Source organism: Rhodamnia argentea, chromosome 1 (genome assembly GCF_020921035.1).
Source record: "Rhodamnia argentea isolate NSW1041297 chromosome 1, ASM2092103v1, whole genome shotgun sequence".
In the NCBI taxonomy this organism is placed as follows: Eukaryota; Viridiplantae; Streptophyta; class Magnoliopsida; order Myrtales; family Myrtaceae; genus Rhodamnia; species Rhodamnia argentea.
Window position 1 is genome coordinate 15568718 of NC_063150.1, and position 13486 is coordinate 15582203.

At 40.7% G+C, this 13486-nt stretch overlaps 1 pseudogene; it reads right to left on the bottom strand.

Annotated features, from left to right (window-relative positions):
• Positions 1-2600: 2600 nt before the first annotated feature.
• LOC125316651 lies at positions 2601-3313 on the bottom strand (annotated as a pseudogene).
• Between the last annotated feature and the right edge of the window lie 10173 nt (positions 3314-13486).

Below are 13486 nucleotides of genomic sequence, written 5' to 3' on the forward strand. Positions count from 1 at the left end.
AATTTTCCCTCTCTATAACTGTTGAAAACAGTTACTCCTTTACTGGGCGGTCCACTACGGATTACATCTACATCCGTTGGCACAGAAAAAATCTGTTGTTTATGACCTTCAACTATGAATTCCTTTAGTAGTTTCACAAGCCGTTAATTGTCTCCCATGTGTCAATAGCGCACATCATGACAAAATTTGTAGGTATCTTCTCCTTGTCCGATTTCCTTTCCTTCCTTCCGACTATTTTATCGATTCGCTTGCCTCTTATTAATAACAATTATTAGTTACCAGACTTGTGAATCGCTTTTAACTTGTATTTCATGCTTGGCTTGTAGGATCTGATGACGAGTCCTCTAAGATTGATGCTTGGGAAAGTATAAGAGAAAAGTTTGGTGTAGTTGGTGGTGGAGAGGAGGGTGAAGATGCTGAAATGGAGACCGATCAAGAGCTGCTATTGAGTAGGGGTGTCCCCGGGTAGGGTCTCATATAGGCCCGACCCGGACCGAAACCAAATAGTGCCAAGCTCGGCCCCGGCATGAGCCGACCCGATACTCGAATGATACACGTTCAAGATATTCGGGTCGAGTCTGTTCGGTTCCCTTTTATTTTTATTTTTTTAAATCAAGCTTCAAAATTCTTAGATTTCAAGAATTCAATATTTCTATCATATCCATTATATAATTCGGGATCAATGAAAAACGCTAGATTTCACAAAGGATAAAATCAAAGTTACTTGAAACTTAAATTTGAAAAAGCTTTAGATTGTATTTGTTTTTTCGATATTGCTTGAGCTATGGAGCTGTTGTCATACACCCTCTAAACTCTGTTAGCTTGAATCCAAATGCTATTAAAACTAAAAGACAAGAAATTGATCAACCTCAATGATAAATTGCAAAACCGTATATTACAGAATAAATTTCTGCATATCATGAGAAAGGTCATAATGTCCAACCCACAAATTAAAACAATTGATCTTTGTTAAACTAAGTTCAACCTGCCAAAAGGAAACGAAGAAGACAACTCACCAAATGTCATGCCTCCTCAGTGATCATTTCAACATGAATAGGTTATTACAACAACCTAAACACTTATCATTCATTGAACTCAAATTCCCTTTCTCTACATAAATCTAAAAACACAAGAATGTCTTGTTTCTTCTTGTTCCCATCCTGAGTTTGTTCTCACATGTCTTAACACACACAAGAGTATCTTGAATTACATATCACCAGATCTTCTTCTTTTTCTTCTTATCTGTTTTCCTTTTGTTGTTGAAGGGCATCTTAAATTTCCTGCACATCCTTCCTAGTAGAAAGAAACACTTCACTATCCTGCAGGATGCCAGTGGAGATCAAAATAATATTTCAGTACATTTTCGCCTTCATCTTGGTGATCTTGAAGAACTCTATACCCAATGCAATGGGATGGAGTGTTGGAAAAGCATTTAACACATTGTTTTGATCTTTAATAAGAACAATAGTAAATTCAAATTATGATGTGAGTAGTACTAATTCTGAAAATGGAAAAGATGCATTCGAACAAAAACTCAATTATGCTAAGTGAAAGACCATATTACCTCGGTTCAAATTGCTTCGACTTTCTTCAACACCCAAAGAACTCTGTGATATGAAATCAAAAGCACCGAATGACGTATCTAGTGAACGAAACCTGCCATCGCAAATGCTAACACAGTGAGATCAACAAACACAAGGTGTCTGATTGATCCAATTGAGACATGAGCACATGACATGGAGCCAAAACATGCAAAGAACCTTCAACATGGGGCAATAGCATCACAAAAAGAATCTCATCACAGCCTAGAACAAATCCAAGAAACTCATTTTAGCTAGCAATGCTCCTAACTCCCAAGTGCAGGACAATCTAGCCTAACAGCAGCCAACCCTCATTCGAATTGAATAAAGTAAAGTAAAAAGAGGAAAGACCAACGACATCATGATGGCTATGCTCCACTTAGAAACAAAGGTAAAAAGTTGGACAAGCAAAGGGTGCTTAGTTACTGCCCAAACTCAAAAATTTAGTTGGGATTATTTATGTATCTGAACAAACCAAGCAAGTTTTTGTGACCATTTGCAGGGGAGGAAGGGGAAACAAAGCCTCTTCAATTGGAAAATGCAAGCAACTACTAGTCCTAAGGATGAATGGGGAAGAAAATGAAAACTCACTAGAGAGAGAAAATCAAGAATGGAAGAGTTGGAGTGGCAGGAGGGCTTTAGTTCGCGCTTTTTATGGATATACAAATTTACTTCTTCTGCATCAGGATTCATAGCAAAAGATGGAAACTATTCGGTTGCTGCTTGTCAAAGGGTTCATTACGTGAAGAACTGAAAGACCGCAAATTGAAGAGGAATTCCCAGCATGTACATCTTAGCTAAAATAATTACTGCATTGGCATATCCAAAGTGACGGGTCACAAATGCTCAAGCCATTTAACGCAATTAATCAAACTTTAGAAGCTCGTCAAAAGTTTGCGATCTAATGGTTTTTTCACATTCCCACTAACAACTTCGAATCGACTTGCCTCATCAATTAGTTGCAGCATTCCAAGGACTTACACATTAGCTCACATTCTGTGTTATTTTGCATTTATAAGCTGCCACACAACATAAGAAGTTCAAGCAAGTCAAAAGACAGGTGCTTAAAGCTCACCCGTGACCCGGCAAATCCACGATATACCAACTTTTATTCACCCAGAAGTGATTTATAAGCTGAGTCGTGCCTGCAACATAAATTAACACATCAATCAATCAGCTCATCCCTCGCCACCAAAGTAAAACCATACAAAACAACATCATTTGACAACAACTATAAAAAGAGGGGGGAAAAAGACCTGGTTTCGTGGACGTAAGTGCAACTTCCTTCTTCCGAACCAGAGCATTGATAAGCGAAGACTTGCCCACATTAGACCAACCCGGAGTCACAAACTCGGGCCTCCCATCTTTGGGACAGTCCTTGGCCCTCCCACTGCTCTTCACGAGCTCCACTTCCTTAATCTGGGCGTGACCTGTGTAGGGTCCGACGACGATGTTCAAATCGGGAAACACCATGTCTTCGCAGACCTCGGCCGGACCGACCCCGGGCGGGACGAAGAAGACTTTCCGCACGATCCGAGCCGAGTCCGAGGCCGTCGAGCTCGCAGCTCTGGAAGCGGAGGCATGGAAGCTCGGGCCCTGGCGGGTGGGCGGCGTGAGAGGAGAGGTCTTGGCAGAGAGCGAGAAGAGCGTGGCATTGGGAGATGGCCCAAGCGAGGGTTGAAGGAGAGTGGTCGGTGCAGGGTGAGGAGGCGATTTCGCAGTATAATCGCCATTGTCGGAGAGAGATGCTTTGCTTTGCTCCAAGGTGCAGCTGAGCCCTGGAGCAAGTCCATACTCACCAGCGTGGTGGGTTTTTTAAGTTTCGGGCTGAGTTAGAATTTAATGGTACCGGCTCGTATTGAAACAGTTCCAATGTCTGGCCTGAGCTTTTGACAGCCCTACATTGACTGCGTTTGAAAAGGCCTTTGGGGAAAGTTGTTGAGAAAATGCAAATGTCTTTGGCCCGAAGGAATCTGGTAAAATGCAAAACCTGTGTGGTAAACTATAATTAAAAAGTGTCTTAGGAAGAAAGCTTGGGATAATACTGTTTGATAAATATATATTTGGAAAGTCATTTAAGGTTTCGGTTCTGAGCATGTAGACCGGTGATTTTATTGGTCCTGAGTTTGTGATTAAGACCTTGTTCTGCTCGTGTAGAGAGAGGTTGAGCAATGCAGTGACAGCGTGCTCTTGAGTCCACGGATCCGTGGACCGAAGAAGAGGTATGGGTGCCGAAATTGTGCCGGATTCCCTGATCATAGCTCGATTATCGGACCGATTCTTTGTAAGTAACCTTGAGGCAAAATCAATTGTAGGAAAAACAGAGGAAAAAGCTTAGTCTTTTTTTTTTTTTCAAGAATCAATAGTGAATGATTCACGGCCAGCGACGGAGACCGCAATCCATCCACGCAGATCTTGACCGTCAGCTGGAGACCCTCTGGCGAGATGCTCTCGATGATCTTCGTCGAGAAGTTTTCTCTGCAGAAACCTTACGTGTGAGGAGAAATCCTCCTGATTCGGATCCTGCTCGGCTTCACCGTCCCCGCGGCATTTGTTATCCAATGTCGGCAACCTCGCGAACCTCTGCAGTCCTCTGACTCTTCTCGTCCGGCGACCGTCATTTCTTGAACGCCAAACCACGTCTCCAAGACCAGGCCCCATAGCAACGCGAGCTCGAGTGAGGACGTGCAATCAGAGAGGCCCTCGGCGGGGTCGCGAGCGTGGGAGGTGGAGCAGCCGCTGTGTGAGGTTTGTTGACAAAAAGGTCTCCATTCATATCCGATCATCTTTGTTTGGTTGTATTTTAATTTATCAGGACTTGTTCACATGAATTTTGATGTACTTGTACGGGAAAGGCACCCCTTGGCACCATATAATGATTCTTTTCTGTAAAATTCAGCACTTTAAAAGATTGTTCCTCCTGTTCAGCGTAAACTCTATTGTGGTTTCTCCTGCAGTTGTGCATTGTTGATAGACAATTAGCATGTGGTAATAGCTTAGAAAGTGAAGGCGTTGCTTACTTCATTACTCTTAACTGAAAAGGCCCGAGTTCAATGCTTGTATAGTACCATGGCTATAGTACTAACAAATGTACTGAATAACTCCTAAGATTATATAATTCATGGTAGCAGAATGCGCTAAATAACTGTTAAGAAGACATTTCCACAAAGCGTTTCCTAGGAACAATTGGAGCCTAATGACAGAATTTACGGCTATGCTAATCACGATGGATGAATAATCTAGAGCACCAAGGAAGTAAAACGACCTAACACATTAACATCATATTTTGCTTCATCTATCATAAGTAGCACTGACACCGACATGCGACACACAACACGATACGACACGACACGTCAACATGTCATTCCAAAAAAAAATAGAGAATTCTGATATATTGGGACACGTTATATAGTAAATGTATATTTTTATATGTACATGATAAATTATCATTTTTATGATAATTTCAATCAAATTAATTTGATCCAATAGGAGAGCTTATGGAAATGACTTGTGGTTAAATGGCTAGAGGGGACAAATTGATGTTAAAATGATAGCACTAAGGTCGCAAATGTAATAGGAAATTAAACGTCTATTCATTTTCTAATAATTCCTTTAAATGAAACCAAAATATTCAACGAAGTCCCAAATTACAATGGCCAGTTCAGTGTATTGAGTTATGCTGGACACCCGACATGGATCTATTACACAAATTATCGCATCGATATTGTGAAGATTTACACTAAATTTGCTTAAATTAGCTTATAAAATTGATTTTCTAACTGGCGTGTCTAATTCCGAACAACCCAGAGGGGTCATATTTAAGAATCAATAACAACTTTAGCGAATCAAGTTTATAAACAAGTCTTGATAGCTCTAGCATTTTTCTTTCTTTTTTATTTTTTGTTTATTTAGTTGTTTGTAAGTTAGCGTATGTATAGGTGGCAATTGTGCGAACAAGCAAGTGTATGTAAGTTATTCTCCCAGTCTTCTTTCCTTTATATTCCTCCTCTCTTCCTTCTTCACGAAGTTAGGGGCTCAATCACACAGAAGCACCCTTGAACTCTCTCCTCTCTTACTGGGGCGCACGCTGGGCACATCCCTTTGTTGATTCTTCAGTTCATCATCTTCAGCTTTGTGTCTCTCGAGAGATTTCACACGCCCTGGGTTGGGTGACACAAAAGACAAGGGACCATCACCCTCGGTTTTAGCAGCACTAAAGTTGCTCGATGGCTTTAAACTATCTATATCCATGCTATTCAAGCCTTTAGAACTCTTTTGAGTCTTGGAATAACAAGGAAGAATTGCTATACCAAGCAGTAATGGAGGCAATACTGGGCAAGATATTTGGCTCAGATTTAATAGCACCCACAGAATTTGATTGAAGGAGGAGAAGGAGAGACAAACAAGCGATTCATGAGTCCCACATTGGTGGAGAGGAAGAGAGACAAATAGGAAGTCCCTTTAAGCCAAGAATGAGACCTCACGGCTTACAAGTTGAAGAAATGAGTCCCCACATTGACTGACTAACTAGGATAACAACTAGGATTGCTCTTTAAGGTACCAAGGATGATACGACCAAAAAGATAAATAAGTAAGTAAATAAAGGTGCCAAGGGTGAGACTTGGAGACTTATTTCTTATGGCTTTTTGGCTAAGTTGAAGTATAGTTTAAATTAATTTTTTTAGTGCAAAGACCCTCTGACTCCCGTGTCTAGCTGAGCCCTATGTGTTGATCACATGTTAGGTCTCGGACATGTGTTGATCCCGGGTCCGAAACGTGCTCGACACTGACACGGTGGTTGTTTCCACATGTCCGTGCTTCATAGCATCTATCTGATTCAATGGTCGCCAAATTGACGAAAGGGTTTTTTTTTCTTTGACACAAGGAAAATAGATCACCCTACTGGAAAGTATAAGCGCATTTTGGCTGAGGGTACTTTGATTTTTAATTCACCTCATACTTTGGGAAGTCCATGATATTTCTTTCGGCGTAAGTTCCTGCTAGCCTGTCCACCCAGAAGCTTGGGATTCAACAATTGTTTTCTCACATATTCGTTGCTGCAACTGTATTTTATCTTTCATGCTGCTATTGGTGGTATTGGGAATTTCAAATTTTTTACCAATCTGTTGTCTTCTTGAAAAGTAGTTAGACTGTTGGTAAAATTCAACTGGAACTCTTTATGCATCTATCAGTGATTGGAGGCGTCTTTCTTATCCCTATGAGCAAGAGAAATCGTCATAAGCATGGTACAGTTTTCTGGCTATTTTTTTTTCATGCTAAACATGCTTTGTCTTGATTAGAATTATTATTTAAGATAAGTTGATTGCCTAGAACAGCTTATCCAAGAGAAGGTTTCAATAAGTTATAGATTGCAATAGTTTGTTTGCATTACATTATTTTCCTTTCGGTTTTCCCTTCTGTCTAAATTTGGCCTCACAACTTTAATCACTCTCGGTTTTGCTTTATTCATATTTCTCAGTTTTTCTCTTATATGTGGCTTGTCAAGTTCTTTGCAACGAAGCTGAGGCGAATTGCTGTTTACTTTGTATGATAAAGCAGGATTTAAGAAACCCAAGACCCCTGCGATATGTGAACATGATTGTATTGTGAGAAAGAAGCATAAGGATGAAGAACACACTTCGCAAAGGATATCTCCTGATGCTGCAGGCATGTCAATGTGGCTTTATTACTATTACATGTATGGATAAATGTTGAAGAATGGAAGAAGATCTCGGGGAATCAGGAGAAAATCTTGGAATGTGATATTAATTTGTTTCCATTTACTTTGATTCCTGAATGGTCAAAATTAGGAGGTAGATCATCAGAATTAGGAAGTAGGCTCTTTTCCTTTTCTGTTTTTATTCTCTCTATTGTATAACTATCCTAGACTTTATTTATATGTAACATTCGCTGTAACAATCATCAGAAAATAAGAAATAAAAGAAACTACTTTTCTTCTTTGAAATTCTCACATGGTATTAGAGCTGAAATTTAGAATCCGGCTCCTACTACGGTGAAAATGGCAATGACGGAAGCTCTTAAGGACACCAATTCGGGTGTCGTGCCAAAGAAATATTCAATTATCTCTCTGGACAATCGAGCAGTAGTGGAGGGCAATTCTCCCAAAGCTCCAACTTGCTATTAACAATTCATCTATTGAATGGCCAAAATTATTTGGAGTTGGCTTAATTGGTGAAACTAGCAGTCCATGGCAAAGGGAAGCTCGGCCACTTGACGGGCGAGGTGAAGGAATCCAAAAAAAGCGATCCGTATTGGAAGACCTGGAGATCCGAGAACTCCAATGTGATTGCATGGCTAATCAATTCTATGGAGTTAGCAATTAGAAAACCGCACCTATTCCTTCCAACCGCTAAAGATGTGTAGGACGTTGTGAGAGAGACATATTCTAATTTGGGGAACTCTTCCCGGATCTTTGAACCGAAGACAAAACTATGGCAATCAAGGCAAGGAGATAATGAGGTCACCATTTACTACAATGTGTAAAGAGAGAATGTCATAATTTTTATTATTGATAAAACCCAATATATATACATAACAAACCCTAGTAACCCAAAGACCATTCTACCCTTTTTATATCTCTAACACTCCCTCTCAAGCTGGAGCATAAATATCAATCAAGCCCAGCTTGTTATAAATATATTGTATTCTCCTATTACCCAAATGTTTAGTAAAAATATCTACAAGTTGTTTACCAGTCCTAATAAAATTAGGAAGAATTAATCCACTATGGAGCTTCTATAGAATAAAATGACAGTTGACCTCAATGTGTTTTGTTTTCTCATGAAACATATGATTTGAAGCTATATGCATTGCTGCCTTGTTATCACACCATAGAAAAGTAGAAGTCGAAGTTTTAAAGCTTAATTCGGACAGGAGCTACTAAATCCACATTAATTCACATGTCACTAGTGTCATAACTCTATGTCCCGACTCAGCACCGGAACGGGCAACAATACTTTGTTTCTTACTCTTCCATGACACTAGATTTCCTCCAACCAAAGCACAAGAGCCAGTAGTTGATCTCCTGTCATCCGGAGATCTTGCCCAATCAGCATTAGAGAATCCTTCAACTATACTATAACCATGATATATATAAACAATTCCTTCCCATGAAGCCTTCTTCATATATCTCAAAATTTGAATAACTGCATCCTAGTGAGATGTACGAGGGGAAGATAGAAATTGACTTACCACACTAACTACCAAGACAATGTCTGGTCGAGTAACTGTGAGATTATTCAGCTTACCTATCAATTTTCTATATCTTTCGGGATTATCAAGAATTTTTCCTCCATCAGCTACCAATTTAACTCCTTGTTCCACGTGTGAATCAAGAGGCTTTGACCTTAACATATCTATCTCGGTGAGTAAATTCAACACATACTTCCGTTGTGACAAGACAATACATTTCTTTGATTGTGTTACATGAATTCCTAGGAAATACTTCAACTTTCCCAAGTCTTTCGTCTGAAACTATTGCTGAAGATAGAATTTTAATTTAGCTATACCAGTAGAGTCATCTCCTCCGATGATAATATGATCAACATATACAATCAAGAACAGCTTGCCCCTCCGTAATTATTTATAAAAGAAAGAATGATCATTTTCACATTTGGACATTCCAAATAAGAGTAAAACTTCAGAGAATCTTCCAAACCATGCTCGTGAAGACCGCTTCAAACCATACAAGGACTTCTTTAACTTACAAACCAACCGACCGGACTCCCCTTGAGTAACAAATACGAGAGGTTGCTCTATATACACCTCCTCATCAAGAGTACCATGCAAGAAATCATTCTTTACATTAAGCTGAAATAAGAACCAGTTATATGTGGCAGCAAGAGAGATCAAAATACGAACAAATGTAAGTTTAGCAACAGGAGAAAAAGTGTCCAAATGGTTAACCTCATCTACCCGAGCATACTCTTTCGCAACAAGTCTCGCTTTTAGGCGAGCAAGAGAACCATCGAGATTGACTTTCACAGCACACACCCATCAACAACCAATAGCAGTTTTGCTCGACGGAAGAGGTACCAAGTCCAAAGCTTCATTAACCCGTAACGCCTTTAATTCTTCTTCCATAGCTATCTTCTAACCACGGCTTTGTAATTCCTCATCTATAGAATTGGGGACAGGATACCGATCAACAACAGATAAAAAGGATTGAAAAGAAGAAGACCCACATGTGTATGAGACAAATTTTGCAATAGAGTATTGAGTGTAGGCACATATACCTTTGTGGTGAGCAATAGGAAGATCAAGATCAGATATTACCCGAGAATCAGCTAAAAGTAGATCCGGAGTTGAAGAAGATACGGTAGTGACGAGAGGAGGATGGAGGGGATCAATAGCTACTCGAAAACGATGGGTATAAACCTTTAGAGGAGGAGATTCCTGTCTGTACATTGGTGGTAAAATAGTTAGAGCAGGTGATTGAATGATAGTCACATGTAAGTCTTCATCCATCTTGAAAACAGTGATTGAAACTTCATGATATGGAGTAGACTCAAAGAATGAAACATCGACAATTATAAAGTATTTCCTCAATGTTAGGGAATAACAACAATATCCTTTTTGAGTACGAGAATAGCCCAAAAACATACATTTAATGGCTCTGGTATCAAGTTTTGATACTCCCGGCCGATGATCATGAACAAAACATACACAACCAAAAGTACAGGGTGGTAAGGCAAACAAAGGCTAATTAGGAAACAAAGTAGAGAAAGGAATACCACCTCGTAAACCAGAAGAAGGTATACGATTAACAAGATAGTATGCAGTAAGAACAACATTAGATGAAAAGGTTTTGGGAACCTTTATCTCAAATAACGTGGACCTGGTGACTTCCAATAAATGTCTATTTTTCCTTTCGGCTACACCATTTTGTTGAGGTGTATTAGGACAAGAAGATTTATGAATCATACTACGCTAGTCATAAAGTTAGAGAAAGGTGTAGAAAAGTACTCTTTAGCGTTATCAGAACGCAAAACTTTGGCTTGCACACCAAACCGAGTATAAATTTTAGAAATAAAGGCTTGAACTATAGAAAACAATTTTAAGTGACTTTTCATTAAATATAACCAAGTAACTCTAGAATAATCATCAATAAAAGTAACCAAGTATCTAAAACCCAAATTGGAACCAAACGACAAGGACCTCAAATATTTGAATGAACTAATCAAAAAAGAAGACACCACTCTTTTATTGACTTGAGGCGGGTAAGCGACATGATGCAATTTGCCAAGTTGGCATGATTCACACTCTAAACTAGAAAGAGATTGAAAGCTAGAATCCAATTTCTGAAGACTTTATAGTGAAGAATGTCCAAAACGACAGTTAATATGATGTAGATAAGCAATACTGAGCCAAACAATGGAACGAGCATCTTCAAGCATATACCGTGACGCCCTGGATATTCGACCTTCTTTTGATAATAGAATTTAGTTTATGGATTGTTTGTGAATTCTATTTTGTTGCTTGAGATTGAATCCCTTGGCATTAGACAATGGAAATCCTCAATTCCCCGAATCATTGATCGAATTAGTTTAGGGTTCGATCAATCGATCGTTGTGGCTTAGGACTGGATTTCCTAGAACTTAAGCTTTGTTCTCACTAAACTAGATTGAGCTTGGATGAGAATGCCTTCTGTAAAAATGCTAATTGCCCCAAACTACCCTTGGAGCACCAAAAGACCAAAATGCCCTTGATAATTTAGCAAATGACAAAAACGCCCCTAGGATTTTATGAATATCAAGACAAGGCATTAATGAGATGGGACCCACCTCATCTCTTATTCCTCCTCCTAGTCAAAAAGGGGCGGCCACCTCTCCTTATCCTCTCCCTCTCCACCGCCTCTATTCCTCTCCCTTTTCTTCTCTCTTTCATTCACGCCACCCCCACAAACCGATCTCTCTCTCTCCCTCTCGGTTTGTTTCGACTTAGACCTCCTACTAGCCCTCAGCCCCGGCCGACCCGCAGACAAAGACCACCGCAGCCCTACCATCTCCACCGGATCAGCTCCAAACCGATGCAAGCAGCCAAGACCACCGTCAGCCTACTCGAGTCAGATCGGTGGTTGTGGTTGCTGTTGCTTGCGGTTGCGGCTTGCGCCGACCTTCCTCAACCTCCAGCCAGCTCCTTCGACATGTCTCAACCACCACATACCCCCTCCGACGCCGCCAGCTACATCTGGGAGCTAGAATAGCCATGGAACAATAACCGAGTCAAACCCGCCATGTTCTATACTGCCGACTCTATTCTGCTACTACGGCTTCTGTTGACAGCTCCTCTAGCCACCACAGAAGGCCGTCGGCCACCATCAGCCACCATACACCACTACTAGACCACCTTGGACCCTCGAGACCCCGTAGGACCACTCGGTAACCCCGTTCCAGCCTCGATTTTCCCTGTTTTGGGCTGCCAATTTTATTTTTGTCACCGCCACTAGTCACCAAAGCTTTGACATTGCTTCGCCGATCTCAGCGACCTTTACCGAGCTTTGGACATGTGCCTAGCTACCTAGTCGAGCTAAGGAGCTTAGGGATACCGAAAATCATTGTCGTGGCCGCAAACCACCGTTATCGTTCCGAGATTGTTTGACAGTGAGTTGACCCCTAATCCCCAGTTAAGTCACTAATTGCATTCGGAATTAGTGTGATTAGATTATTTAGGTGTTTAGGTAGATCGATGAGGATCAGTTTAAGTTAGAAATTGGACTTAGGCTAAATGGCCCTAGTTGAGGAGGTTAGTTGATTGTGATTGCTTAAGACTCGATTGCCTAAGTTTGGGATTTTATAGGAACGAAGATGGTCCTCAAAGTGCTTATGTTGGCTATGGAATTGGCTATTCGTGTTGTTCGCTTGATTGTCTCAATTATGCAATTATGTGATTTGATGGATTGAGGATCGGTTGAATGATCGTTTTGGGTTTATTGGCCCTATACATTCTTGCTATGTCTAGTGATTGCTAGTATGCATTCACATGATCTCGAATGACGCAAGATGCATGTTTTAGCATGAAAGTGGCCGAGGGCCCGGTCTACGAGCACGAATGTGTGAACATCTGAACAAATTCAAAGATAAGAATGAATAAATTGTTGGGTAAGTTGATTGATCACATAATGGAACGATGATGCGTAGCCCGACAAGTTCGTATTACACCAATAGTGTGAACCACACAACTCATCGCCTACCCGACCTTCTATGTTGCGTCATGGATCGTCGAATGCCGATAGCAGCTTGTGATGAGCCAATGCTCCTTAGGGAATGCCTACTTGAGGTATTGGGTTTATCACTTGTAGTTGCCGTCACCGAGAGGAAATGGGACGATACCTGGTTAACCGGATGACGGCTACAACATTATGCTGCGTGGATCGTATTAATAAACCCCAGTATTGTGTTGCATGGATCTAATCGTATCAATCACACGAACCATTGTTAATCAATGGACTTCGTGTGGTGTCCAAGTTCTGACCGGTGCTAATATGCCCTGTGGTTATTTGATTACCTTGATGGTCGATTTGAATTGACACGACTATATACCACATTTATGTTGCATTATGTGTGGCACCCCGAAGGGTAAGTTACCCGTAGCCGATATATATTTGTTTTGTGATAAGTGATTGATTGATAGGACACTCTGGACGAATCAACGCCTTAGCCAGGCTTAGGCATTGACTCACCGAGATTATATCTCACCCCTTCGTGGTTCCTACATTTCAGGTTCAAGGTAAAGATGTCAAATCAACCACGTCCGGTTAGGTTTGAGGTTCCATCTCACACCGGAATTCAAGTTAACCGCCACCCGATACCTGGCACAAATAACGTTTGGGAAGAACGCATCACGACCGTCTACGTGGAGGAAGGAATGGAGGATTTGGTACCTCA